This window comes from Phacochoerus africanus, chromosome 4, assembly GCF_016906955.1.
Source record: "Phacochoerus africanus isolate WHEZ1 chromosome 4, ROS_Pafr_v1, whole genome shotgun sequence".
Lineage (NCBI taxonomy): Eukaryota > Metazoa > Chordata > Mammalia > Artiodactyla > Suidae > Phacochoerus > Phacochoerus africanus.
In genome coordinates, this window is record NC_062547.1 from 130763278 (window position 1) to 130776567 (window position 13290).

Sequence of the window (13290 nt, forward strand, 5' to 3'; positions counted from 1 at the left end):
TTTAAGGCTTCTCTAAGATTATAAACACATTTGGAGGGCAAGGGGGAACCCAGTGTGAGGGTTATCAGCACTAATATGAGTTAACATTTAATACTATTTGTAAGGAATTTTGCTAAACATCTCACCTATACTTAATTCTCAGAATAACCTCTGAAGCTAGGGCATTTATGGATTCCACAAGAATAAGCACAGGCTTAGAGATGCGGATTATTGCCTTGCCCCAGGTCAGGTGTGTGAGCAACACCTGGGCAGTCACCCAGGGTGCCTGCGCAGCTCTGGGGCAGTGAGGCCATTTCTCTGCTATGCTGTAGCTACAGTAAAGCTCATTCTGCCTGGTGGATCGCTTGCAAAACCATGGTTCCCTGGGATGAATGTCTTCCTTTGATGTGCGGCACTCTTGTAAAGCCAGGAACAGCCAATTGTTCTTACTCCGGCTTCCTTTATTACTCATAAGTAATTATGGAAAAAGAGGAGGAGCATGGAAATAGTGTGTGTGGCGGCGGGGGGGGGGGGAGACACTAAGTGATGCGGTAGCTGCAAAAAGTGAGACACTCCCAGCATCCTGACCATATGGGAAAGCGTTTAAGATGAGTTTACATTTAACTTTCATTTTTGAACAGCACTTTCCCGACACTGAAATGGCACGTGACATAGTCACCTTGAGACACGTGTTTTTCTCTTTCCACAAGCCAACATAAAGACACTTAATTTGCTTTTACCACCTTGAAAGCTAAAAGAATAACCTCCATTAGAAAATATTATTCATCTAAAGGTCTTTATTCTAAGGCATCATAGCCAGATTTCAGGTTGGTTGTACAATGAGCTGACCATGATTGTACAGCACATTGGAGAAAGTTCTCCAGCTCACCTAAGAGAAGCTTTCAACTTCTCGACTGTATTTTGAATCTGGTGGGGGAAAAAAATTTTATTGCAAGGTATCTAATTCTCAATACTCTCATTTTTGACAAAAATAATATTATTTGGTATCAAATGATATTTTTGTCCCTTTGATGTTTTGACAAGTCAAAGTTAAAATTATACTGAAGTACCAGGATTCTAATGGTGGTGGAGAGGTTTGAAAACATTAAATCCCAACTTTCTTTGTATTTTTTCCCTGTACATTTACATTTAAAAGGAAAAAAACTACCAGTACAGGGAAAAGAAAATAAAGCGAAACAACCTAATGTCTTTTGAACAGACAGACATAAATTTTAAAAAAGCCAAGTCCTTCAAGGTCAATTACAGATGAAAGGAGTAACTCCATTTGAACCTACATGTTGCTTCTTTTACTTGGTGGAGAAACTGAGTCAGCGGATTGACATGCAGCACTAAAGTCTTAAACTGATTATTTACACAATCTTACTTTCCCCAGGTCTCCTACAGCCACACCTCACATTCAATGGGCCAGGAGATAGTCACGGCTGTTGTGGCCCCAGGGTAATATTAGCTGTCATTCTCAGACTTTGGTCACCTTGCTCTACTTCTTAATTCATCTGCAAGTAAAGCCTGAAAGGATGTAGGTAACTTTAACACACAATGACTCCCATTCAACCACTGAACAATTAGAGTTGACCCACCTCCCCCACACATTCCTTGACCAGAACACTACTCCTTCCCTAGTTAGTCTTGGGTCCTGTTATAAAATGTTGGGCTTTGGTTCTCAGACCTCTGTTTGCAAATGTCAGATGCCCCCACTCAAAATAGCTTAAGGAGAACTGGTAATTTAGTGGCACAAGTGTAAACAGACTAACAAAGGGCATGCCATCTGCTTTCGAGTCCCACTGGTCAAGGTCTCAGATGCCCTCAAGGACACGCTGTGTTTTCTGCTTCTCTCTGCATTGAGATGTTCCTTCTCTCCTATGGGATGTCAGGAGAGACAGGAAACATGGCCACAAGCAACTAAGGGCTGCCCTCTGTAACTCCCCTCCAGGAGGAAAAAAAGCATTTTCCTATCAGCTCCAGTTTTTTAAAAAAGTATAAGAAAGAACTCTGACATGGCTTGGCTTGGGTATTCATGAGGGAACATGAATCACTCCTCGTGGCCAGGGGTGGGGAAGTATGGTTGGACAAGTTTCGATCATGCACCAGCCACTGAGAAATAAGGATGGGAAAGAAAAATGTGGTGACTCGTGGCTCCCACCAGAAGCAAAGGGCTGCATTAGAAGAACACTTCCTTCAAGGAAAGGGTACCCATTACAGGAAAGACCAACACATCCAATACACTCTCAGCTAATGATCAAGTTAAAAATGCAATAAAATGCTTCATGTGTCACCCATTCATGAGTATTTGCACTTTTTAAGTCAATTCTTCTCGATGAACAAAGATTATGATCCAATTCATCAACCAAGAAATAAATGTCCAATGGCATAATTTCAGACCCCGCAATAGATGGAGAGTGAACCACTTTGGGAAAGGAGTCCCCTTCCAGCCTCCATCAGGCGACCTCATGGTCACCTACTCTGAAGACCTGTCTTTCTATAGTAATTGAAACTGCAAGAGGGAGAAAAAGGTGTTGATTCTAAGTGACATGTTACGTGGATTAGCACAAAGTGACTTCTCTGCTACAGTTACAAAGCAGTGCCTACAGTGATCCTAAGCAGATCAATGAGATACAGCCAAAGAAGTTAGAATTTCATTTTTATGCAAATATGCAAAAAAATTTCCCGGTTTTGCTTATTTTCTAAGTAAGCCTACATATAAGGTTGCTGTTCAGCTCTTCCGATACGAGGAATGTCCTAAAATACAAGGAATCCTTTTAAGCATATTCAAATTGATGAAAACAGTGAGCTACGAAACTTTTTAAACACCTAAACCCAGAAAAACTATTTCACTGGCTAGGTACTTAAATTACTTCCAAGGAAAGAAGTGATTTAAGTCAATGGAAAGTTCAACTGAGAAGAAAAACATCTTTATTATAAAACTGGCACAGCAGGAAACTTACTTACAGCCTGAGCAGTTGTTTGTTGACTTTACTCTGTGCAAATAATCACAGCCAAGGGCAGATTCCTTGCCTCCTTTCCATAGCCTGTACCTGAAGTGCTTACACTTTAATTTATTAGCGGAATTCAACGAAATGCCTATCGTACCCCTTAAAAACTGGAGTCCACCTTTTGGTAAACCTTAGTGTGCAGGAGCCTAAGGTTACAATTCAAAACAATCCTCGCTTCCTTTGGCTTTGGAGCACAAAGTTCGTTTGGGAAAGACTTCTTTTGGAAAAGTCCTGTTGTTGGCACACAAGTGTCAGGTCACCTGCTAGGATGAAGGCTCCTGTCTCTGGTCACAACATCACGGATCTGGTTTATAAGACTTCAAGCTAGTGTACTAAAGGGAATGCACTCTTCTGGGTTTTTGCTTTTGTTTTATGTTTTTGTCTTTTGCGGGCTGCACCCTCGGCATTTGGAAGTCCTCAGGCAGGGGTCAAATTGGAGCTGCAGCTGCCGGCCACAGCCACAGCAACGCAGGATCTAAGCTGCATCTGTGATCTTCACCACAGCTCAGGACCACGCAGGATCCCCAACCTACTGATTGAAATCAGTGAACCCGCATCCTCTTGGATACTAGTTGGCTTCATTACCACTGAGCCAGGGAGGGAAAACCTCTTCTAGGATTTTGGGCCTTTCTTTTCTTTTTTCTTAATATGTACAACTAGTGTATCAAATAATGTATATCTACCTCCCTCCTTCAAGTTCCCATTGTGCCCTGAAAGCTGTGTCCCCTCAAGTCAGTGTCTTAGTTTCACTCACATTAAGAAGACACCCCCTGGGAGTTCCTGTCATGGCTCAGTGGTAACAAAGCCGACTAGTATCCATGAGGACACAGGTTCAATCCCTGGCCTCATTCAGTGGTTAAGGATCTGGCATTGCCATGAGCTGTGGAGTAGGTCACAGATGTGGCTCAGATCCAGCATTGCTCTGACTGTGGCATAGGCCGGCAGCTACAGCTCCAACACAACCCCTAGCCTGGGAACCTTCATATGCTGCAGGTAGAGCCCTAAAAACACAAAGAGAAAAAGAAGAAGAAGAAGAAGAAGACACCCCCCCAGGAAGTACAGTTGCATCCAATCCAAGGGCAGGTGTACCCAGGACTCAGGGTCTGAATAGAGTCAGCCTCATTTATGAGGGAGGCTTGTAATAAGATTGACTTCTCAGTAACACAAAGTTATTTTAAGCACTATCCCATTACTTTTAAGACTCTGACTTGCTGGCCTACACCCTCAAGACAGTCAGGAGACAGATCTCTTTGTCACAACTCCAGAACCAACTCTAATCAACATTCAAGAGAGTAGCTTTTCTCATGATGTCCATCCCCAGGCATGCAGCCCAACTTTCCCTCCCTCTTTTTAGTTCTCTGCCTGCAAACATCCTCAGGATCAAATCTCCTATTGCAACGAGAGGTTAAGAAAACAGGGATTTGAGGGTGAGAAAAATGTTCTGGAATAAGATAGTGGCAACACTTGTACAGCAGGGCCAATAGAGTAAGACCATTGAACTGTACGCTTTAAAATGGTTAACATGGTCAATTTTTTGTTTTGTGAATTTTATCTCAGTTAGGAGGAGGAAAAAAAAAAAACAGAGATTCAAACAATCCTCTCAAAGATGTAACACCCTGTCCAGTGTAAGAGTATCTTAATGAGAATGTCTGGGGCCTCCATAAACTCCTGCCTTGGTAGAATTCCAGGCTCTTAGAGAGTGGTCATACTAATACTGACTGGAGTAACGCTAGTCTCGAGAAGTTGTCCATTTGTGTCTAGGTTTTTTTAAACAATGTCTTCCTCTCCTCTCAGCATGGCTCTTTTCAAGGCTGTCATTCCTGAGGCAAGGAACCAGTTCTCCACAATGGACCAAGAGTTCTCCACACAACCTTCTCTCACCATGAACAAAGATTCAGGTTGACAGGTCTACCTAGAGTTTTCCAAGAAAGTAACAGGGAGGGCCCTAGGATCTCTTGTTTCAGCTGCTGGGACTTTATCAAAAGCCCTGCTCCTTGCCCATGGCATTGGACTGCACGAAGCTCAGTCTGATATTTGGTCAAAGCACAAGCAGGCAACCTTCACCTCGCTACTGCTGCCAACCACGGTGTTAGGGCCTTGACAGAAAGGGAGGAGAACTTGGACAAACAAAAGGTGGAGATTTTCCCACCCGCATAATTATCGTGATAGTTGCACAAAAGAGTTTTCTTTGAAGCACTCCCACGGAATCCTTAGATGCAGAAACTATTCCACGGTGGAACAATTCACGTTGCAACCAAGAGACACCAGAGATTAGCAACAGGGAAAACGAGAGAACAAAGGAATCACAACTTTGACCTGTGCTTTCTAAGTATAACAAGCGCCTCAGAAGTTTGAATATTTACCTCAGAAGAGCTCATATTTATCTTCATGATCCCTAGTCTCATTCAGGGATTACCTGTCAGGTTGCCTCCCCCTTTGTCCACTGAGCTCTTCCTGAAACAGAGCTGCTTCCTGGACCAGAAGCCCAAAGCCAAAGTCGTCTTCACTGATTTGAGAAGTTCTCTCAAGGATAAACAAATGCCCCAGGAGTCCCTGCGAAGCTTTGGGATTTATCGCATGAGGATCCCAAGAAACATTATCTTTTCAACAAGGTCACTGGGTGATTTCCATTCTCAAAAGGAGAGTTTAGAGACCTCTGGGCCTAAAAAAAGGATGTATGTGAAAACCAGACGTTGCTCAGGACGTTGCTGGTTGCAAATGACAGAAACAAAAATGAAGCTGGTTTAAGCAGAAAAGAGGTTTGCTAGCAGCTAAGCCTGGCAGGGGAGGCTTAGCACAGGCTTCTGGACTGCTCATCTAGCTTCTCTTTGCCTGCTGACCCTATCTGAGCTGTGGCAGGAACAGGTCAGGAAAGACCCCCTTGGCTGCCTGGCTTATCAATCTCTGGTGAACAGCTCTTTCTGCCTGCTCAGAACTACTGCCCCCTTCTTTCAGTAATAGAAGTGTGGTTTTTCTTTGGGGAAGTACGTCTCTCCCATTCTCTGTAGTCCTAGCATCCCTGGCCTAACATGACCCTCGAAAAGGCATGTGACTAACTGGACCCCATCACACTTCAGTTTTTTCAGGAACTTGAATCTTGAGTTGAGTTGAATGAAGGAGGGCAGAGAAAAGATAGGCCTGATGCCTCCTGAAGGGGGGGGGCCTGCCCTCCAAAGAAACTGTCTATTAGCTTTGGTTATCTGTATTCCTAAGATTGCCTTCATGAGGTCTGGTTGTTAAGCTTTCCTTTAATACTGAGAGCTTTCTCATTTCCCTCCAGGAAATCCTTTTTTGCTAAGTCTGCACTGACTTCTAATACTGGCAACCAAAGAACCTTAACTGTTACCCAACTCCAGGGAACAGAACTTCTTTCTCACAGAAGTCATACAAAAATCTTAAGGAAGGCATTTGGTTGACGCTACTTGTATCATATTCTTAGCCGTGGATCAATCACTGTGGCCAAGTCAATGAGAGTTTATCACAGATCACACCAGGGTCGTGTGCCAGAGGTCAAGGGCTAGGGGATTTTGTCAGATAAAAGAAGATGGGAAAAGCTTCTGGACACAACACACAAAAAGAACAACAAACAAAAAAACCTCTCACTGTCCCCTGTAATCTATTTTAATTAAACCTCATAAACTTGGAGAAGTCAGGCATGAGTTAAAAATCAGTCAGGAAAATTCAAAAGCTCTCTTCTTTCTCTCCCTATCATTTTCAAAGTATTTAGGCCCTTCCTTTGCAAAAAGTCTGGAAATCTATTTTATAATTAACAAAGGGTAAGAAGATCCATTTTGAAGTTTTTGGTTGGGGTCCAGTAGCTGCTGGTGATATCAGCTGTGGGAATTTAATGATGTCAGGGTCCCCTCCCTCCTTTGTTTGTTAAGCCTAATTTTGGAATTATACTATTATCAGGAAATGGTGCTCCCTTCCTTCTGTCCATCCCTTAGGAATAGTTTTTTTTTGTTTGTTTCGTTTTGTTTTTTCTAAGTCTCCTGGCTTCTGTATCCAGAGAGGTTGGATGAAAGGGCAAAGCATCAGCTAAATGTCAGACAAGGCACATGGGAATTGGAGCTTGATCAATTTCAAAGGTTTCCTACTTAACCTTGGAAACCGCTGTGATTGCCAGAAGAGCATGTGCTGTTTGGAAATACTGCTAAAAAACCCAGACCAGATCCAAGAAGGAAGATGCTTCCTTCCAGGAAATGTTCAGAGAATCTGTGAGCACTCCTTTGTCAAACAGGCAGATGGAGATTTTCTTTGTCAACATAAGATGAACTGGAGAGTTTGAGGTTGCAAACAACTGCCAGTCAGTTGCAGACACTGATGCAGCTGTTCCTGATGCAAACCTCTTGGTGCCAAAGGAGAAAAAGTGAATGAATGATGTTCTCTCCTATATTCCCCAGATACCACATTATTTAATGATGCAATGTTCCCTGATAGGAATTAGAGTTGAAGTTAAAGGCTAGTTACGTGGTCATACATCTAAATCTAGAGGAATGAGTGGATACTTATGGGGGACTTAAGCTCATCAAATCAAATTTAGAAAGGATGCAGAGGACAAGATTCTGCTGGACAAGTGGGAAAGTTCTGTTTGAAGACACAGGATTTATTTCTGGGATTGTGTTAGATTTGTACTCTTATGTATATAGTAGTTACATATGGACATTGTCACAGTCTGGAAGAATATTTGTTTCTAAAGATATACTGCCTTGGACCAGATTACCCTACTATGCCTCTAAATTTTTCAATCCAATAAAGTCACACTTTGATACTGGACACAATTTGATGCTGGACAAAGAACATAGAACTGAGAAGAAATACAGAAGAAATGTAAGAGGAACAGCATTCTTCCTGATTTGCTTAATTTGCAGTCGATTCTAGAAGTGTATTAATCATGCTGCCATAGTAATTGGTGCCTGCAAGATCTGAGCACATTATTGCTCTCTGCAAATGCTTTCCTTAATCCCAGGAATGATCACTGAGAATGCCACTGCGATTTTCCAGTTGGACCTGGAAGTCCTGGCACGACAAGCTGTCATTTCAAGCTGGGCGCACTGTTAGAACATCTGCTCCACAGAGATAGATGGTCTCGACGATCTTCCAAAGGCTGCCTTTCGCCTCGGCCTTTTCTAGTGAATAAGGAAGGAGCCCTGTTCATATTCCAGGGAATTCTGAAGAGAACTTGGAAAACAAAAAAGAGAGGAACCTTCAGCCACGAACCGAAATTGTTTTCTCATAAAGTGATCAACTGTAACTTCAAACGGTGAATCTCTGAGGCCAAGGAAATCAAAGGATGCAAGAGAGAGAGTGGGGAGATACAAATACATTTCATGAAACAATGACAAGAATTCTCTGAGTCCTCAAAGCCATAAGAAGCTCAAGACTTGGGTCAATATGATACTTAGTTCTACAGAATCCTATTACTATAACTCTTCAAAAATTCCTCCATCTATTAGGTAATAAGGTAGCAAAATTTTTATCACACTGAACTGACTAGGACAGAATTTTGACCTCAAATATTTAGCAAACAATCCTTCCCAGCCCCTTTACTCCAGCTGACCAGAGTGACAACTTTGAGAGCTCTTTGGGGTGAACAGATTTACCTAACACAGGGTAAGTGCTTAGATCTCTCATTCATTGTATTCCAGGTAGCTAAGTACATTTCTGACAAAGGTAATTTTCAATATACTTTACTTTTTGCAAGGTATGCTACAACCAGACACTATTCATTTTCATTTAAAGCTATATATAAAATGTTAATTAATTCATATGTAATTATTTTTAAAACATTTCCTGGAGTTTTAAAATGAGAACAATTTTCATTTCAAAGTTTTAATACTTCATATATGTATAGTGATTATATTATCCAAACTAAAAGTCAAAATACTCTAATTTACATTCATTCTCAAAATATTTGAAGTCAGGACCATGCAGCAGAATCCTAGGAGTATTAGCGCTGCACTTGCAGATCCAACAGGGTTGCATGAGAGAGTGGAAACGCCCCATTTATCTAATTGATGTTATTTGTGGATCTTAGCAGCTAAGCGTCTTGGCATTCTAGAAGCCAAGGTTAGTGGAATGTAATTAACACCACAAATCCAAGAGAATGTCAGGAGACAAGGGGAAAAATACAGAGCTGATGACTCTGAAAGTGAAAATCGGCACTTATCTTTTTAAATGTCTCATCAGAAGAGAAAATATTAGGATCCGACCTTGTATAATCCATCTATCTTAATGCTATAAACATCTTCAGATCCAAGTGGTTGATCTTTCCTTCTTCATAACCTAACTCCTCCATGTAAGTCCCCAGAGTCAGTAATTGAATTTGAAAAAGATGTCCTTTTGAGGCTGCTTTTGATCTAAAGCCAAAGGGAAGTAATTTATTCAGCAGAACTGTGGGTTGTAAACAAAGATGTATATGTGGGAATATTGGCAAACAAAATAAAGTACCTTAATTTCTCTGTCAATAAAGCAATATCAGGATGCTAAGAATTCACTTCAGAATAAATTCCTATGGAAATGGAAAGTTGTTTTAGGTTTTCTTTTTTCTTTTTCCATCAGCACATGCTGATGAACACTCTAATTTATTTTATAGAAAAAGGCACTGGTCTTTCTTTAAAAGCATTCCCAGAATTTCTGTTTTGGCTCACTGGGTTACAAATTCGACTAATATCCATGAGGATGCAGGTTCGATCCCTGGCCTTACTCAGTAGGTTAAGGACCCGGCATTGCCATGAGCTGTGATGTAGGTCACAGACTCGGCTCAGATCCTGTGTTGCTGTGTCTGTATAGGCTGCAGCTGCAGCTAGGATTTGACCCCTAGCCTGGGAACTTCTATATGCCGCAGGTGTGGCCCTAAAAAGCAAAAAAAAAAAAAAATTCCCAAAGAAAAATGAAAGAACTAAAAGTCTTTTATTGCCTCAATTCCATCGACTTTCCTTTTAGTAAATTTAAGGCAATAAATTAATATTCTTATCCCTTTTTAATAACTGATTTCACACATAAATATCTAGTTTAGTGAAACTGTACGTATATTATTCCTGGATATATTACATGCATCCATTTCATTAAACACACTGTGGATGAAAGGTCAAGCAAGAGTTTAAAAAAATCAACCAACCATAATTTTAAAAAATGAAAAAAATCCTTAATGAACTTCAAATCAAGGGAGGGGAGAGAAAATGTAATATATAAAGATCACGGGGAGTTTCCGTCATGGGGAGTTCCCGTCATGGCGCAGTGGTTAACGAATCCGACTAGGAACCACAAGGTTGCGGGTTCGGTCCCTGCCCTTGCTCAGTGGGTTAAGGATCCAGCGTTGCCGTGAGCTGTGGTGTAGGTTGCAGACGCGGCTCAGATCCCGCGTTGCTGTGGCTCTGGCGTAGACCGGTGGCTACAGCTCCGATTGGACCCCTAGCCTGGGAACCTCCATATGCCGCGGGAGCGGCCCAAGAAATAGCAACAACAACAAAAGACCAAAAAAAAAAAAAAACACTAGCTAAATAAAATCCACATACAACGAGTAAAGTCCAAAGCTAAATGAAATGTTAGATCCATGTGAAACTTAGGAATTTCTCCCAAAGTGCCAATCTGCTCAGTTGCTGAAGCCTTTGCACCAGCTTTCCCCCTAAGATGCCTTAACCTTCTAGCCTTCTCCCCACTTCTGCCCCTTTTTTATCTTCTGATCCTTCTTCAGAAAGTCTTCAGGGACCATTTCCATCGCCACTACCATCTCTCCCACCACTTACTAGCCTTTCCGTGAGTTAGCTTTGACACATAGTATGTAAATATATCTTTACCTTTCTTTACTAAGAGACGCTCTTAGAGGTTCCCTGAAGACAAACAGAAATGCTGTCTTCTTTTTCTTTGTATCCACAGCCTAGCACAGTGCCCGATACTTGATGGTCATGAAATGTTGGATGATGGACACTGAATGAAATTTAATGGAATTCTGTCCTAGTGTTCTATTGCTTTATATGGTTATAAACTTCTAGGCATTGGAGAAAGTTTGCTTATAAAATTAAAAATTTAAAGCCAAACTGAGTAGCAGTTTTACCAGGGAACATATTTTTTTTTTCTTTTTTTTAAAGATTGCCAGTAGTGTCTGTGGGACCACTAGCAGTTACTGGCTCCCTGGCAAAAGGAGATTACCAAATCCTAGGATTGATTTAAACTATTACTGGTTCTTCTACACTGTACTGTAACGAGCTGATACAAATTTATCTCCCAATGTGTTATTTTGGATCTTTTCACTTCACCATTTCAACTCATACTAATGATATATACATATATTTAGATTAGCGTAAAATCTAGCACTCAGGGTTCAAGTCAGAGCATCATCCTTAAACTGGCCAATCCTGTAAAACTGAACTGAATGTTAGTTCCCAAACCCTTTCTATTCTACTGTCTAAATTGGCTGGCCTCCCTGTCCCACTTAGCACTTTGGGCCGGGACCCATCTTCCTCATGGGCCACAATTTATGCCCTGGGCCACTCTGACCCTGCCCGTCATGCCGAACTCTTCTTGACCTCCTCTGGCCCTATCGATGGTCAACAGTTTTATGATTATTTATACGGTTCTGATACTCAAGGTGACTCTTGGGTTCTGACTCATTCTATGATTAATCAATACATCCCTTGATGTATATCTGTTGCCACCTGCTTTAAGTAATATCCTGCCTAATCCTAGTCCATCTTGTAGGATTCTCTCTCATATGGCCTGATATTCCCATCAAGGTGGTTTGGTTCCCATAGATGCCAAGATCTCTTAAGAACTGAACCTTCTAGGGTCTGGTTCAAGTCACCTGTTGCATACTCTCATTTAGATCTTGATTATCCAACCACCAGTCTTTCCCAAATGGTCTTTTGGGTTTTTCTTTAACCATCTCAGTGCTTTACATTAAAGGCAGTTTAATTATGCAGGCGTACAGTTTTGGTAATGTCAGTTTCATAGTGAGAAATACTTTACGGCTCCTCATTGTCTGTGAAATAAAGTTTATGTGTTTCAGCCTGACATTCAGAGTGCTCCATGAACTGGCCTCAATATATCTTTCTGGATTTATCCCTTAAAGCCTTCTTTTACACATTCATACTCCCGCACTCCATCACTTGCCTAACATAATATCAGATAGAAGCCCTCTATGTCTGTGCTTCCTATTTGCTGACCAAATAACAAAACCTGCCTGATGGTTTCACTTTGTACAATTATAGACCTCAGATGAGCACTTAACTTTTCCCAGCAAAACAGCCATACTTCTTTTTTGCCCCCTACGTTGCTTTCTCACTCTCCAAGACAACTATTCTGTACCATCATGTCTCTCCTCAAACTTCCCTTCCCTCCTCCACACCTGCACCTGGCTAATGACCTCATCTATGACTCATGGAGAATACACAGGTTATCCAACCGAGACTCTCACCTTTCCACTAATACAGATTCCTGCTTCATGTTGTCACCTGTCTTCTTCTGATGGCCTTTGATACCAGTGGAGAAAGTGTCCCTCCTCCCACTCGAGGGTCTATCCTCCTGCTAGTGCTCCAGGCCCTGTGGCTCTCACCTTCCCAGGTAGGTCACTTATTTACCCTATCTCACACTTGCATCATATACACCTCTTCACTGGCTCATTCCTATCTACATAGCAACATGTCGGTATCTCACATCTCTGCAAAAACTTCCTCCGACTCCTCATCACTCAGTTCCTTTTTCCCACTCTTATTCTAAACAACTCCACAATGTCTTCACTTCCTCACCCTCCTCCCATTTGCTGTTTAATCCACCTCCGTCTTGTTCTTTCCACCCCATTTGGATGATGGTATTCAACTGAAAGGGCTCTAATCAAGGTCCCAAGCAACCTCATGTCAGACCCAGTGGAAACTTTTCTGTGTTCACCTTACTCGAATTCATAGCATCGCACAACACAGATGATCACTGCTTTGTTCTTGACACATTTTCACTCTCAGCTGTGTCAAACCACAGAGACCTTCTAGACCGAATCCAGGGCCCCCTCTTTTTCCAAATCATCAGTTTTTCCCTGGACTATCTTTCATTCTTATGGCCTCAAATATCACCTATAATGTAATAATTCCTAAATTCATATCTCCAACCCTATTTTTTATTATAGTTTATTGACAATGTTGTGCCCATTTCTGCAAAGTGACCCCATTATACATATATATAGACATTCCTTTTCCTATATTATCTTCAATCATGGTCTATCCGAAGAGACTGGATATAGTTGCCTGTGCTATACAGTAAGGGCCTCATTGCCCATCCATTTTAATGTAATAGCTTGCATCTTCTGTGA

At 41.6% G+C, this 13290-nt stretch overlaps 1 protein-coding gene across 1 annotated transcript in view; it reads left to right on the plus strand.

The window, feature by feature from the left end:
* The window catches only part of CCDC192 (coiled-coil domain containing 192), a 178093-nt gene that overhangs the window by 116837 nt on the left and 47966 nt on the right, over positions 1 to 13290 (plus strand). The gene's annotated exons all lie outside the window — the stretch shown is intronic.